Source organism: Astatotilapia calliptera, chromosome 20 (assembly GCF_964374335.1).
Source record: "Astatotilapia calliptera chromosome 20, fAstCal68.1, whole genome shotgun sequence".
NCBI classification, from domain to species: domain Eukaryota; kingdom Metazoa; phylum Chordata; class Actinopteri; order Cichliformes; family Cichlidae; genus Astatotilapia; species Astatotilapia calliptera.
In genome coordinates, this window is record NC_137441.1 from 17457192 (window position 1) to 17468482 (window position 11291).

At 40.7% G+C, this 11291-nt stretch overlaps 1 long non-coding RNA gene across 1 annotated transcript; it reads left to right on the forward strand.

Moving 5' to 3' along the window:
* The first annotated feature begins 3976 nt into the window (after window positions 1-3976).
* LOC145422725 (uncharacterized) lies at window positions 3977-5235 on the forward strand. The gene is made up of 2 exons (XR_013904013.1): window positions 3977-4054; window positions 5028-5235. It is a non-coding gene; the product is annotated as an uncharacterized LOC145422725 (long non-coding RNA).
* Window positions 5236-11291: the final 6056 nt, after the last annotated feature.

The window sequence follows — 11291 nt, forward strand, 5'->3', positions numbered from 1 at the left end:
TGTTGAAATCTTACCCAGTGCCTTCATGAGCGCGTGCAGAAAAGAGCAGCTGTGTGCTCGTAGCTGACATCCAGATCCTGAACGATGTCCCCGACCAGCAGGCTGCAGTCAGAGTGAGTCAACAGAACTGTCAACACAGGTGGAGCCTGGCCAACAAGACAGTATTATGATGAAATACAGTACAAGCTCAGGGCAGCACAGGCTTAAGCAGATCAAGGAGGAAATCGGGTAAACCCTCCAACAGTTATTTCTGTGTCCATTTTGGGTTAAAAACAAAAACACGTCATAACTACCTGTGGATGCTGGCTGAGTCTCTGAAGGTTGAGTGATATGTCATTAAGCAGGTAGTCAGAGTTCTCATTGATCAGTTCCTTGAGGGAAGCGTATCCACAGACCTTACTGATGTCCCACATGGAGCTCAGCGCCGCCTGGCTAACCAGCAGCGTCTCCTCACCAGCTTTCTCCAGCACAGGATACAGCGAGGTCGTCAACACGGGACGGAAATCGCGGCCCGGAGCCTGAGCACAGCAGGCGAAGGCTTCGAGTTGGATGCACAGCTGACAGATGTTGCTGTTGAGCTGGTGGATCGTGGATGCAGATGTTGATGATGAAGGAATCACTTGGAGAGAGCCGGCATCACTGTTGCATATGGAGAGGAGTCTGGATGGACTGAGCAGCTACGCAAAGAGACAAAACACATGTTAATGCACTGCTTTTTAGCCACTTTTACACATGCACTGCAGCTCTGAAGTTTTCAAGATATTATCCATGCACGTGAGAACGCAAATGTCTGACACAGTTACATCAGACATTAAACAGCCTTTAGCCTTCCTGCTCCCGAAAGCCTGTATTATATCTGACTGTGCTCATGTGGGGACAGCACAGATCAGCCTTTCTCAAAGTCAAGAGTGGGGCCAATTTAGGATCTTCACTCAAATTTAAAATACAAGGGAAACTGATGTATTTCCTTACATAAACAAAAACAACACATGCTGTTATAAAATGCTCATCCTACGCACTCATATGCAAAGTGTTACAATCAGTGTGTGATCCACCTGCCACTAAGAGATATTATTTCTCTTTGGTAGATGGAAAAAATGGAATCAAACTCACTGTGAGTAGCTACAACAGCACATTTGTTATAATATGATGAATCAAGCATTTAGATATTAAATAGTATTGAGAGAGACAGGATCAAATACAGTGGGGCAAAAAAGTATTTAGTCAGCCATCAATTGTGCAAGTTCTCCCACTTAAAAAGATGAGAGAGGCCTGTAATTTTCATGATAGGTTTACCTCTAACTTGTCTGAGTTTTAAAGAATTGATTTGCAAATTATGGTGGAAAATAAGTATTTGTGAGTGTAAACTTCTTTATACTCCTTTTCGACTATGTAAACTGTGTGATATACTAAGATATTTGTGGCAACTCGATGTGCTTTGTCCACTTTTATTATCGTATTGCTCTGTTAACCAAAGAGAATACCTCAGTTCATTGTATGTTTGACTATAATTTACAAAGAAACTAAAACATGATTTCACATCGTTTCTACAATAACTGTCATCTGAGCCCACAAACTCAACAGGACAGTGCTTACTCAAGTCATGGCTCAAGTGACTTCACTGGCAGAGAGGTGGGCACTCCAGTGGTTTTAAGGCCGGATCCACTTGCACGCACCTTGCTGGCATCATGGGTGGGCAGCACCTTCACCTTGTAAGGGTGGACAAAAGGGAAGAGAAGAACAACAGTCTCACAAATGAAAGGAGCCTCATTTACAGAACCGAGTAAACCACACAAAGAGTTTTCCATTTTTAAAGCTGGCCAGAGTGCAACACTGTAACATTTAACACCTAGAAGGTTCAGATGGTTGCAGTACTTTGCTAATTTGGATCAAAAGTTTGGGGGAAATTTTTTAATTAAATCAAGTGATTGTAATGCTGTTGCTTCCCTTGTGTAGTTAACCATCTATCATTTTAGATGTTTCATTAGCAGCCTGATGAAATTAGCTGTGTCGTTAGCCGACTTCAGCCATCCAAACAGATGACCATCTAAGGTGAATTATGCAGATCACTAGCACAGTACACAGATTACCACTTCTTATTCCAGCCAGACTTGTTGTTACTTCATTCTAATCATGCAGTAACAAAAAAGATTTATTCCTACTGGCTTTTTAAAATCTGGTTCTTCTATTCTAGAAAAACAAAAACATGTTATCACAGGGTTTTGTTTTTGTCAATGACATTTGTGTTGGCTGTGTCAGTTGCAGGCAAACATTTATCATAATGGTTAGATATTAGGAAATAGCTTAAAATTAGTGCATATTTAACTTGTTACACTGCCTTAATGTTGCCTGCATGGGATCTCCTCATGAGCATATGACTGTACCCTGGATGATGATATGTGAGGAGCTTGAACTTGATTCGCTAACAGAAACTAATTTAGCTAGCTTAGCGCACATGTCTTGTGGCAAGATATATGCACCTAAATGCTTTAAGTCATTGGCTCTTCTGCCAAATTCCCACCAACCTGCAACTTTGTGAGCTGACTGTTTCGGGATTTTTGTGTTTTAGACAACAAAAATAAAAGAAAAAGATCTACAGATTCAGGTTTTTCCTTACTTGTGGTAGTGGTGTAGAATGACGTCACTGACACTGGTTTAATATGAAAACAAACTTTCTCAAACAAAAAAAAAAAGAAGAAGAAGAGAGTTGGCGTGTCATCTTTAACGAGCACCATACATGTTTTGCCTCACATTAAAATTATTATTTTTCCTTTTCAAAAATCATTTGTATTCAGAGAAGTCAAATACACCACATTTGCCGGCAGGTGGCGGCAAATGTGGTGGCGGCAAATGTGGCGGCCCCTGGCAGGTTGAAGCACAGATAGTCGATGGTTCGAGTCTCACTCAATCAAAATCATCTCAGTAGCTTCAGTCTGCTAGGGGGATTCCTGGTCTGCGCAGGGAATCCCGATGGGTTTTTTTTTCGTTTGTTTTGGGGTGTTGGGGCCTTTATTTATAAAGCTGGGACTATCTCCGTTGTCATGGCTACCAAGAACAACGCCAGCTTGGGGGAGAGCGGAGAGCACACACTCATTCATCCTTTCTCCACTTTCTTTTCACAGCTGCTGCTGCTGCTGTGGGAAACGCTGGGACTTGTGTGGCTATGCAGTTTTTGCGTTGTTGGGAGCTTTTAAGGATCAGCCTTGAATTTTACACATTTGATAAGTGAAGACTGGATGTTTAGTCTGGACAGAATCTGCAGCCTGCATCTCCAAATCAGAAATGGCTTTAGATCTGACACTAGCAGACAGGCATGCATGTCTCAGGGTGATTACACACTAACACATTGTGATTAATCACACACATTTGTATACATTTTATTCACAAGATTAAAAAAAAACACTATACAAAATGTGTTTTTGTGACAGGCTGCTAGTAACAAAGTGCTTAAAGATTTAAAATTGGTTCTTTCCCAAGTTTTCTGTTATGTGCACACACATTCCTTGACTTAGGTGCTTTTTAATTCTCCAATAATGGCCAAAGTGTTTACACAAACAAACAAACAAAAAACATTACTCAGAAAATGGTCAGGTACAAGAACTGGACTAAAAAGGAGTGGAAAAACCAGATAATGTCCAAAGAAATACTTCAGCGTGTGGCTCACGACTTTTGCACAGTACTATAAATGTTATTAATAATGAAAGATGTCAAAATGTAGCTTTCTCATTTTTAAAAAATTCCCATACATATTATTCTTTTCTTCTATTGAAGGTGCCTCCTCCTTCTGACCTTAGGGTAACACATTTCTCAGACAGTGACATCACGGTGCGCTGGGAAGCTGCAGCTGATGATGATGTTTCTTACCTCACTAAGTGGAGGCGACCTGAGACAGGTGGGGAAGAACTATTGGATTGTTGGAGTACATATTATGAAGTAAAAAATATAATATCTCAATAAACTGTTGTCCTGTGTCTTAAGGAGCATCAGATATCACTGTCTGCACTCTATGGAGATGGAGCTCAGAGTGAAGCTGTGACCATACGCTACAGCACCTGTGAGTCACACATTTTCTGATCCTGAATGTTTCTCAAACTCAGGAGGGGAGAGCCTGAAACCATTTACCTAAGTCACATTAGCACTAGTGTTCAGCCTAAAAAATACACAAGTTAAAAGTCATGCATTTGAGTCATGCATCCATATTATTTGTTTATTTATTAAATTTTTTTCGAGACACTGTTAGTTGTTAGAAGTCAGTGTTTTAATGATAGGACATATATGACAGTAATGAGACAACCTAAGATATCCAAGATTACCACAAAAACACAAATAGAATCACAGAAAGCTTGTTTCTCTCCCGTTAGTCTTTAGGCCCAGTTACCTTTTACTTTTCTGTGGTCAGCAGCCTTTCATGTCATATTTTGTCTCTATGTACAATATAGCATTACTAATACAATAACCTGTACATAAATGAACTTCATTCTGTAATTGATGGCAGTTCTCAAAGTACTAGTCACTTAAAGGTTAAATTTCACATCTAAATTCTCATCTTTGAATAACTAGAACTCTGAGCTATGAAATAAATGTAGTGAGGTTAAAGTATCAAATCAAAGTATCAAATTCTCTGTTATACTTTACATTTATTGTCTAAAAAAAACACTTTGCTCTGCTGCCAAAATAATTTCCTCCTATAAAGGAACAAAGTGAGGGTTAAGTGTCGTTAGCTGTGGTAGCTGCAGGGTCTGGTGGAGGCCCGACCAGCCTCACGGTTTCTGATGAGACTGCCGTCAGCATGGTGATCAGTTGGGTACCTCCCAATGCCCATGTCTCCCAGTATCATGTGTCCTACACAGCATTGACTGGAGCGGATAGCCAGGATCACACTGTGAGTGGGTCGTAGTCATTACATCTTCACCTCTTCTGGCCTTCAGCCGGCTGTCATGTGTCAGAATTCCAGAAATTCCATAAGTCCCAAAACTTTAAATGAGTTCTGACTGTGTTGGGATGATAGTGTTGTTTGTTGTCTGCAGGTGCTGGTCCCTGGTGGAGAGAAGCAGGTGATGCTGGAGTCACTGCAGCCAGATGCACGTTACAGCATCTTGGCCACCGCTGAGGACCACAACAGAGAAGGAGGCAGCAGTTCAGCTCAGGGCAAAACTGATGAGTCAAACAAGGGAAAGATGCCAAGACAGCTCAAGTGCAACTTCCAGTTCAGACCGACAGGCTTACATGCAAAAAGTGCAAATGTCCCATTACTTTACCCTTACAGGAGGATATGCATACTTGAAGGTTTCCACATATAGAAACATCAAGGTTTTTGGGCAGTATTGTTTCTACAGCACTACACGTACAGTCATTTTAGTCCAGAGACACAGATTCCTTTCTCTGCATAATGATGGGCCCTCTGAACATGGAGACAGCAGAAAGTGGCAGTTAAAGGGTTAAGTCTGCAGGGCCCACACACACTCATGTGAACCTACAGTCTCCCCCTCCTCTGGTCTCTGTCATCCTCCTGCTACTGCAAAAACAAACAAACAACAAACAAACACATACATCCACCCTTTTTTTACTGTTTGGGGTGGATTAGGCATTAGAAGTGACTGATCCTAAAATGGTTACTGTCCTTAATCTCAATTTCAAGTCAGTCACACTTAGAGACTAAAGAGGTTAAAAAAAAAACACAGGGAAACATGGGAAATAATGTTTTGTCAGGCAATGACTTGTTGGCACAGGAAGAGTGGTCCTTGGTAGCCATGACAACAAGGAGGTCTGTTTGTTGCTGGCAGGTAAAAGAAAACAAACAAACAGTGGCTGCAGACCTCTACATTGGAGAGACCAAACAGCTACTTCACAAGCGCATGGCACAACACAGAAGAGCCACCTCCACAGGACAAGACTCAGCAGTCCATCTGCATCTTAAGGATAAAGGACACTCTTTTGAGGATGCCAGTGTTCACATTTTCAACAGAGAGGACAGATGGTTTGAAAGAGGAGTGAAAGAAGCCATTTATGTCCACTGTGAGCGACCATCTTTGAACAGAGGCGGGGGTTTACGACACCAACTCTCTGCCATCTATAATCCAGTTTTGAGATCCCTTCCCAGACGCCTTTGCATGATAAGGTGGGGCCAGGTTTCACAATGAACACACCCGAAACTCTGGCTGATTGGGACCCACACCCAGTTTCACACCTTGGCTCAGGCGATTAGAGGATCATCAGGGGGTCCTTTTGTCCCTCTCTGGGGGGATACTCCCACTAGGTTTATATCTGGGACTCTCCACCATTTGACCTTAGAACTGAAGAAGCTTCTCGGATGAGAGGTCAAACGTCTTCAAGCAACTTAAAGAAGTCCAGACACTTTTCTTTCCAAGCTCCTTTGACTACGATGACCTGGATGACTGAGAACCTTCACAGACATAGATAGAACTTTATTAATCCCTCGGGTGGTTCCTCCAGGAAATTCAGTTTCCAGTATCAGAACACTGACAGAAGTTGCATATTACAGAGTTAGAATATCAGGACGGGACCAGGTTGGTGGGGGTGAAACAGCAGATCCAGTCATGCAGTGATAATTCATATTTAATGCAGCAGATTTTGTTAGAAATGTGTAAACAATTGTATTCTAATCACATTGGCTAATTTTATATGCATATATAAATAAAAGGTATTTTTATTATGTCAACAGTCCTCCAACAGCATCCAGGAAGTACTATCCTATTCCCATGCCTCTGTCCAAACCAGGCGAGTGTTTCCATGTCACTTCAATGTGTTCTTTGCCATCAATAATTTTATGCTGATTTTTTGTTACATAAGCATGTCTCATGTGTCCTTCCACTTTTTTTCCATTGTCATTTCTCGCCTCCTTTGGATTGTTTTTTGTTGTCTCTTATTCAGTCATTCCCTCACAATTTATATAATCCTCTTACCCAACTCTGTCCTCCTTCCTCTTCTTTTCCCCTTCAATCTCTCTCATCGTTCATCAATATCGCACATCCAGACTATACCCGTAAGATAGAGTTGATCCGCTACCTTGTGAGCGGCTATGTGAACGGCAAAGTGCTGGCCACAGCAGAGCACGCCAACTCCATGGCGTCCTCTGCTGTGGCCAGTCTGGAGGACGAGGCTGACCAGCTCTCTCACTTCCCCTTCCTCCCAGTGGCCAGTGACCCTGTGCTAACTGTCTCCAAGCATCATGGTTGGTACAGTGGACTCTGTTGTAGCTAATGAGCCAGACATTTGATGCTGGTGCTGTAGTGATTAGAGTCGTGCTGTGCTCTTATAGCGCTCTGTGGCTGCAGGCCGTAGTACAACAAAGCTCTGCTGTGGTTATGAGTGCTGCACCTTGCTGACATATCATTCACACCAAAAGAAGACGTGAATAGAGCAGTTTTCAAGTGTAATAACATTCCTTTCGATCATATTGAGTATAGACGAATGCAACTGTGAGCTTTAGCAATTAGCCCGTTTCAACAGGACCGTGATCCCGATGTGTGAGACAGCAGGGTGCTGCCACTGGTGTTGTAATCTGTGATTTAGTTCCTCCTAACATTTCAGTTTGCTTCCAGTATCTATCCTCTGTGATTACTGGCTCTATAAACAGATTTAATAGAAGTGTGTGAGCTATTGGCTCAGTATAAAGGGTCAGTAGTGTTTTCACGTCACCTATCCATCCTCCATTTAGTCACCCAAAGCATGTAGTAAATACTCCTCACTTTTATTCATCTTCTCTTAAATCCAGACAAATTCCAGCTTGATAACATTGAGCTTCTGTGTGTGTGTGTGTGTGTGTGTGTGTGTGTGTGTGTGTGTGTGTGTGTGTGTGTGTGTGTGTGTGTGATAAAGTCACATGTTCATATATTGGGAGTATTCCTGTCAGCCCTCCTGTCAGATAAAAAAATGACGGCTTTGTGGAGATCAATTGTTCATCTCTGTAAAATGTCAAAATTATCAGAGTAATAATTAAGATTTGTCAGTGTGAACAAATAAAGGCCTGTCTGTCCAACAAACTTCCTGCTATTATTGCCCAACTGTGATGCACTGAGGATATTTCACTTTCAGAATTTTGCCGAACCACTTGATATGCTCCAACACTGGCAACTGTTACTTCAAAAATGTTCTGAATCCTTACTTCAAGGTTAATTATTGCTAAAAATGAAAATATTCAATTTATTTTATCTGAAGCTGTTGAAGCTCAGTCTAAATGGAGCTTATGTGTAAGTTCAAAAAGGAGGATGTGCAATCAGACACCTGTCTATGACACTGGTGTTTGGCAGCCAGTCTATTCTTTTCATCTCCTCATGCTCAATAATGACCTCTCCTTTTGAAATATAGTTGATAATTCATTTAAAATATATATAAATTTATTTTTTAAAATATTGTACTTGAGTCATGTTAAAGGGCTGTGATGTTTCAGCTAACCTTCAGTTTTTCCCTCTTTAATATTTAAATTGTGCATGCCACATTGAATCTTAATAGCAAATATCCTTGATTTGTTACGGCAGAGTTTTGTGTATGGCAGATTGCTTAGCAATTGCCTAACGCACAAAAACTGCCTGTTTCTAACCCATCCTCATAGGGTACAAGTAACTGCCAGTGAAACTAGAGTTTTATGAACCTCACAGGAATATTGTAATTAGGTAAACAAGAAAATTCAGGTTTCCGGATGCTTGTCTAACCATGTAAATCTGAAATATGAAAACTCAATAACAACTTTAAATTTGATAAAATTCATAAAGGTATTGAATCATATGTCTGAGTTTCCAGTTTTTACAGTCAAGTGTTGTAATGAAAACAAAAACACAAAAAATTCCACAGGAGGGCGCTCTGTGATAAAGTGTTTTCAAGGCTGCTGTTGTACAAAGAATCATTTTTGGGATATATTAAACAGCCACACTGTGCCATGATATAACGTCACCTTGGACTTTACAGGCCTAATTCATGCAGTTTGCTTTGTAGTGAAACTTACTCCTGCATTGTTTTCCCTTTTCCTTTTTCTCTCCCAGTATGTCCAGTCTGGCTCCAATTCCAGAGTCAGCTTTTCTCACTAGTTTTTCAGTCTGCCTGCACCCATGTTTCTGTTGTTACTAACTTTTTTGGTGTGTTTTAGTGATTTAGTGCTTTTTGACTGGTGCTTTAGTTTATTGGCAACTCCTGGGTTTTGTTCTCTTTCTTTAAACAGTGGTTTCAACAGTGCTTTTGTTGGGCTGGAGACATTTTCCATGATGACTGTTGCCATAGAGGGATTTATATTTCCACTCCCAAGCCCTCACCATTGCAGCAGCACAGCCACCATGAAAACACCTCTTTATCTCAGCTGGAGTAGGATGGTGTCTTCCAGATTTGCTCTGTTTCAATGAGAAAAGTACCCAGAGCTCTTGAGCAAACTCTTCTCCACAGAGACGTATCCATCGCTAAAACTAAAGTTTGAGTAAAACTCAGAGCTGCCAGACTTGCTGCTGCTGTTGAAGTGCATGTTCTAGAATTTAGGTGAAAGAGCCAGCAAACTGAAATCTTGCATATTTGTATATTCTGGCACACACACACACAAACACATACACACAGACCTTTTCCCCTTTTGATCACGTGTGCAACACTGAAACCAGCACAGAGAAAAAAGTGGACACAACGACGGGCTATGTGGTGGTTAACATCGTGAGGACACCATGTGTCTATTGAGCATAACAATAATTATTTTCAGGTTCAGGTGAAATGATTCACTGGCGTATTACCAATTGATCTCCATGATCTTCATAATCTAACTGGACACAACAGTATGGTCGTCCTTTTGTTATAATCAGCAGTGACGTCTTCTCCATGCTGCCTGTCAGGTACATTTAGACAGCAGTAGTTAATGGATGAATCACAGCTATTATTTCCTGCATGAATCACCTCTCTCTCTCAATGATCTATTTTTATTTCACAGGAACTTAGAAGTGATATATGTAATTAGTTTCTGTTCATGAATCCATTTCATCAATCACATTATATCATTTCTAGTTTCTTTTTCATTTTGTGTCTTAGCTTTTCAGCTCCAACATTTTGTTGGTACATCTTTATCAACCACTTCTACTCCAAACTCTGTTTTACAAGGTGCATTGGGAAGATTGGGGAAGGAGATTTGACTAAGCGGTCCAGTGTTAGTTATACAAATTAAAGAATGGGCTGTTGTCAGTGCTTGTTGCGCTGGTGTGCAGCTGCCCTTCAAGCCAGTCCATAAGCCTGTATAATTATACTGACAAAAAAAAATTATATTGGCCCATCGACCCACTGGGCAAATACTCGGTATGCCAGATTACCAGTCCTGTGTAAGACTCAAGCAGTCAAGGTTATTATCATTAACGAAAACTAACGAAATAACGAAAACTAGAAGTGAAAAAATATTTTCGTTAACGGAAATAAAAATAAAAACAAAAAAAGGAAAACTAACTAAAACTGTAATGAGTGTTCACAAAACTAACTAAAATTAACTGAATTTATAGCAAAAATGTGTTTAATTTTCATTGATTTGTGTGTGTCATACAACAGTCAAGGGTGAAAATGAAGTTTAGTTTACAGATTTTTTTCTTGCTGTCTAATTATGCCAGCAGGTGGCAAATATTTTAGTCGAGTCGTCTATGTTGCTGCTCCGTCCACGCGCAGAATCATGCCAGGAAAAGTCGGGAGAAAGCGCCAAAGTCCAATTTGGGATTACTTTGAATATGTCTGTGTTTTGGATAAAGCAAGTGTCTTGTAGTGGAAAGAGACAAATTATGAGGGACATTTCTAAAGGGGGAAAAAATCCCACAAACCTTAAAGTGCACTTGAAAAGCTCACACAAGAAGGTTACCTTGAGAAGGTAAGGGAGCACACTCAACCCTCATCCCCAGAAAACAGAAGCTAACCTCAGGCAAGGCAGCGTGATGCATCCCGAGACAACAGGACGGGGATATCTACATAACTGTGTGAGTCAATTGCCTTCAAAGTTTTTATTTATTTATTTATTTAAAGAACCCATAGGTGGGAATGTGAGTTGTCTGCCTCTGCGTGTTAGCCCTGCGACAGACAGGCGACCTGTGCAGGGTGCAGGGTATGGTAGCTGGAATAGCAACATACCCAAGGATAAGCAGTAGAGAATGACTGATATGATGAAACTGGGATTTTGTTAGACTTAATTATTGCAAACACAACTAAAACTATAACTGAAACTAATCAAAACTAAACTGAAACTAAGGATTTTCAAAAAATAAAAACTAAACTAGCAAACAATTGGTAAATACTAATTAAAACTGATATAAAATTGAAAATCTGAAGTCAAA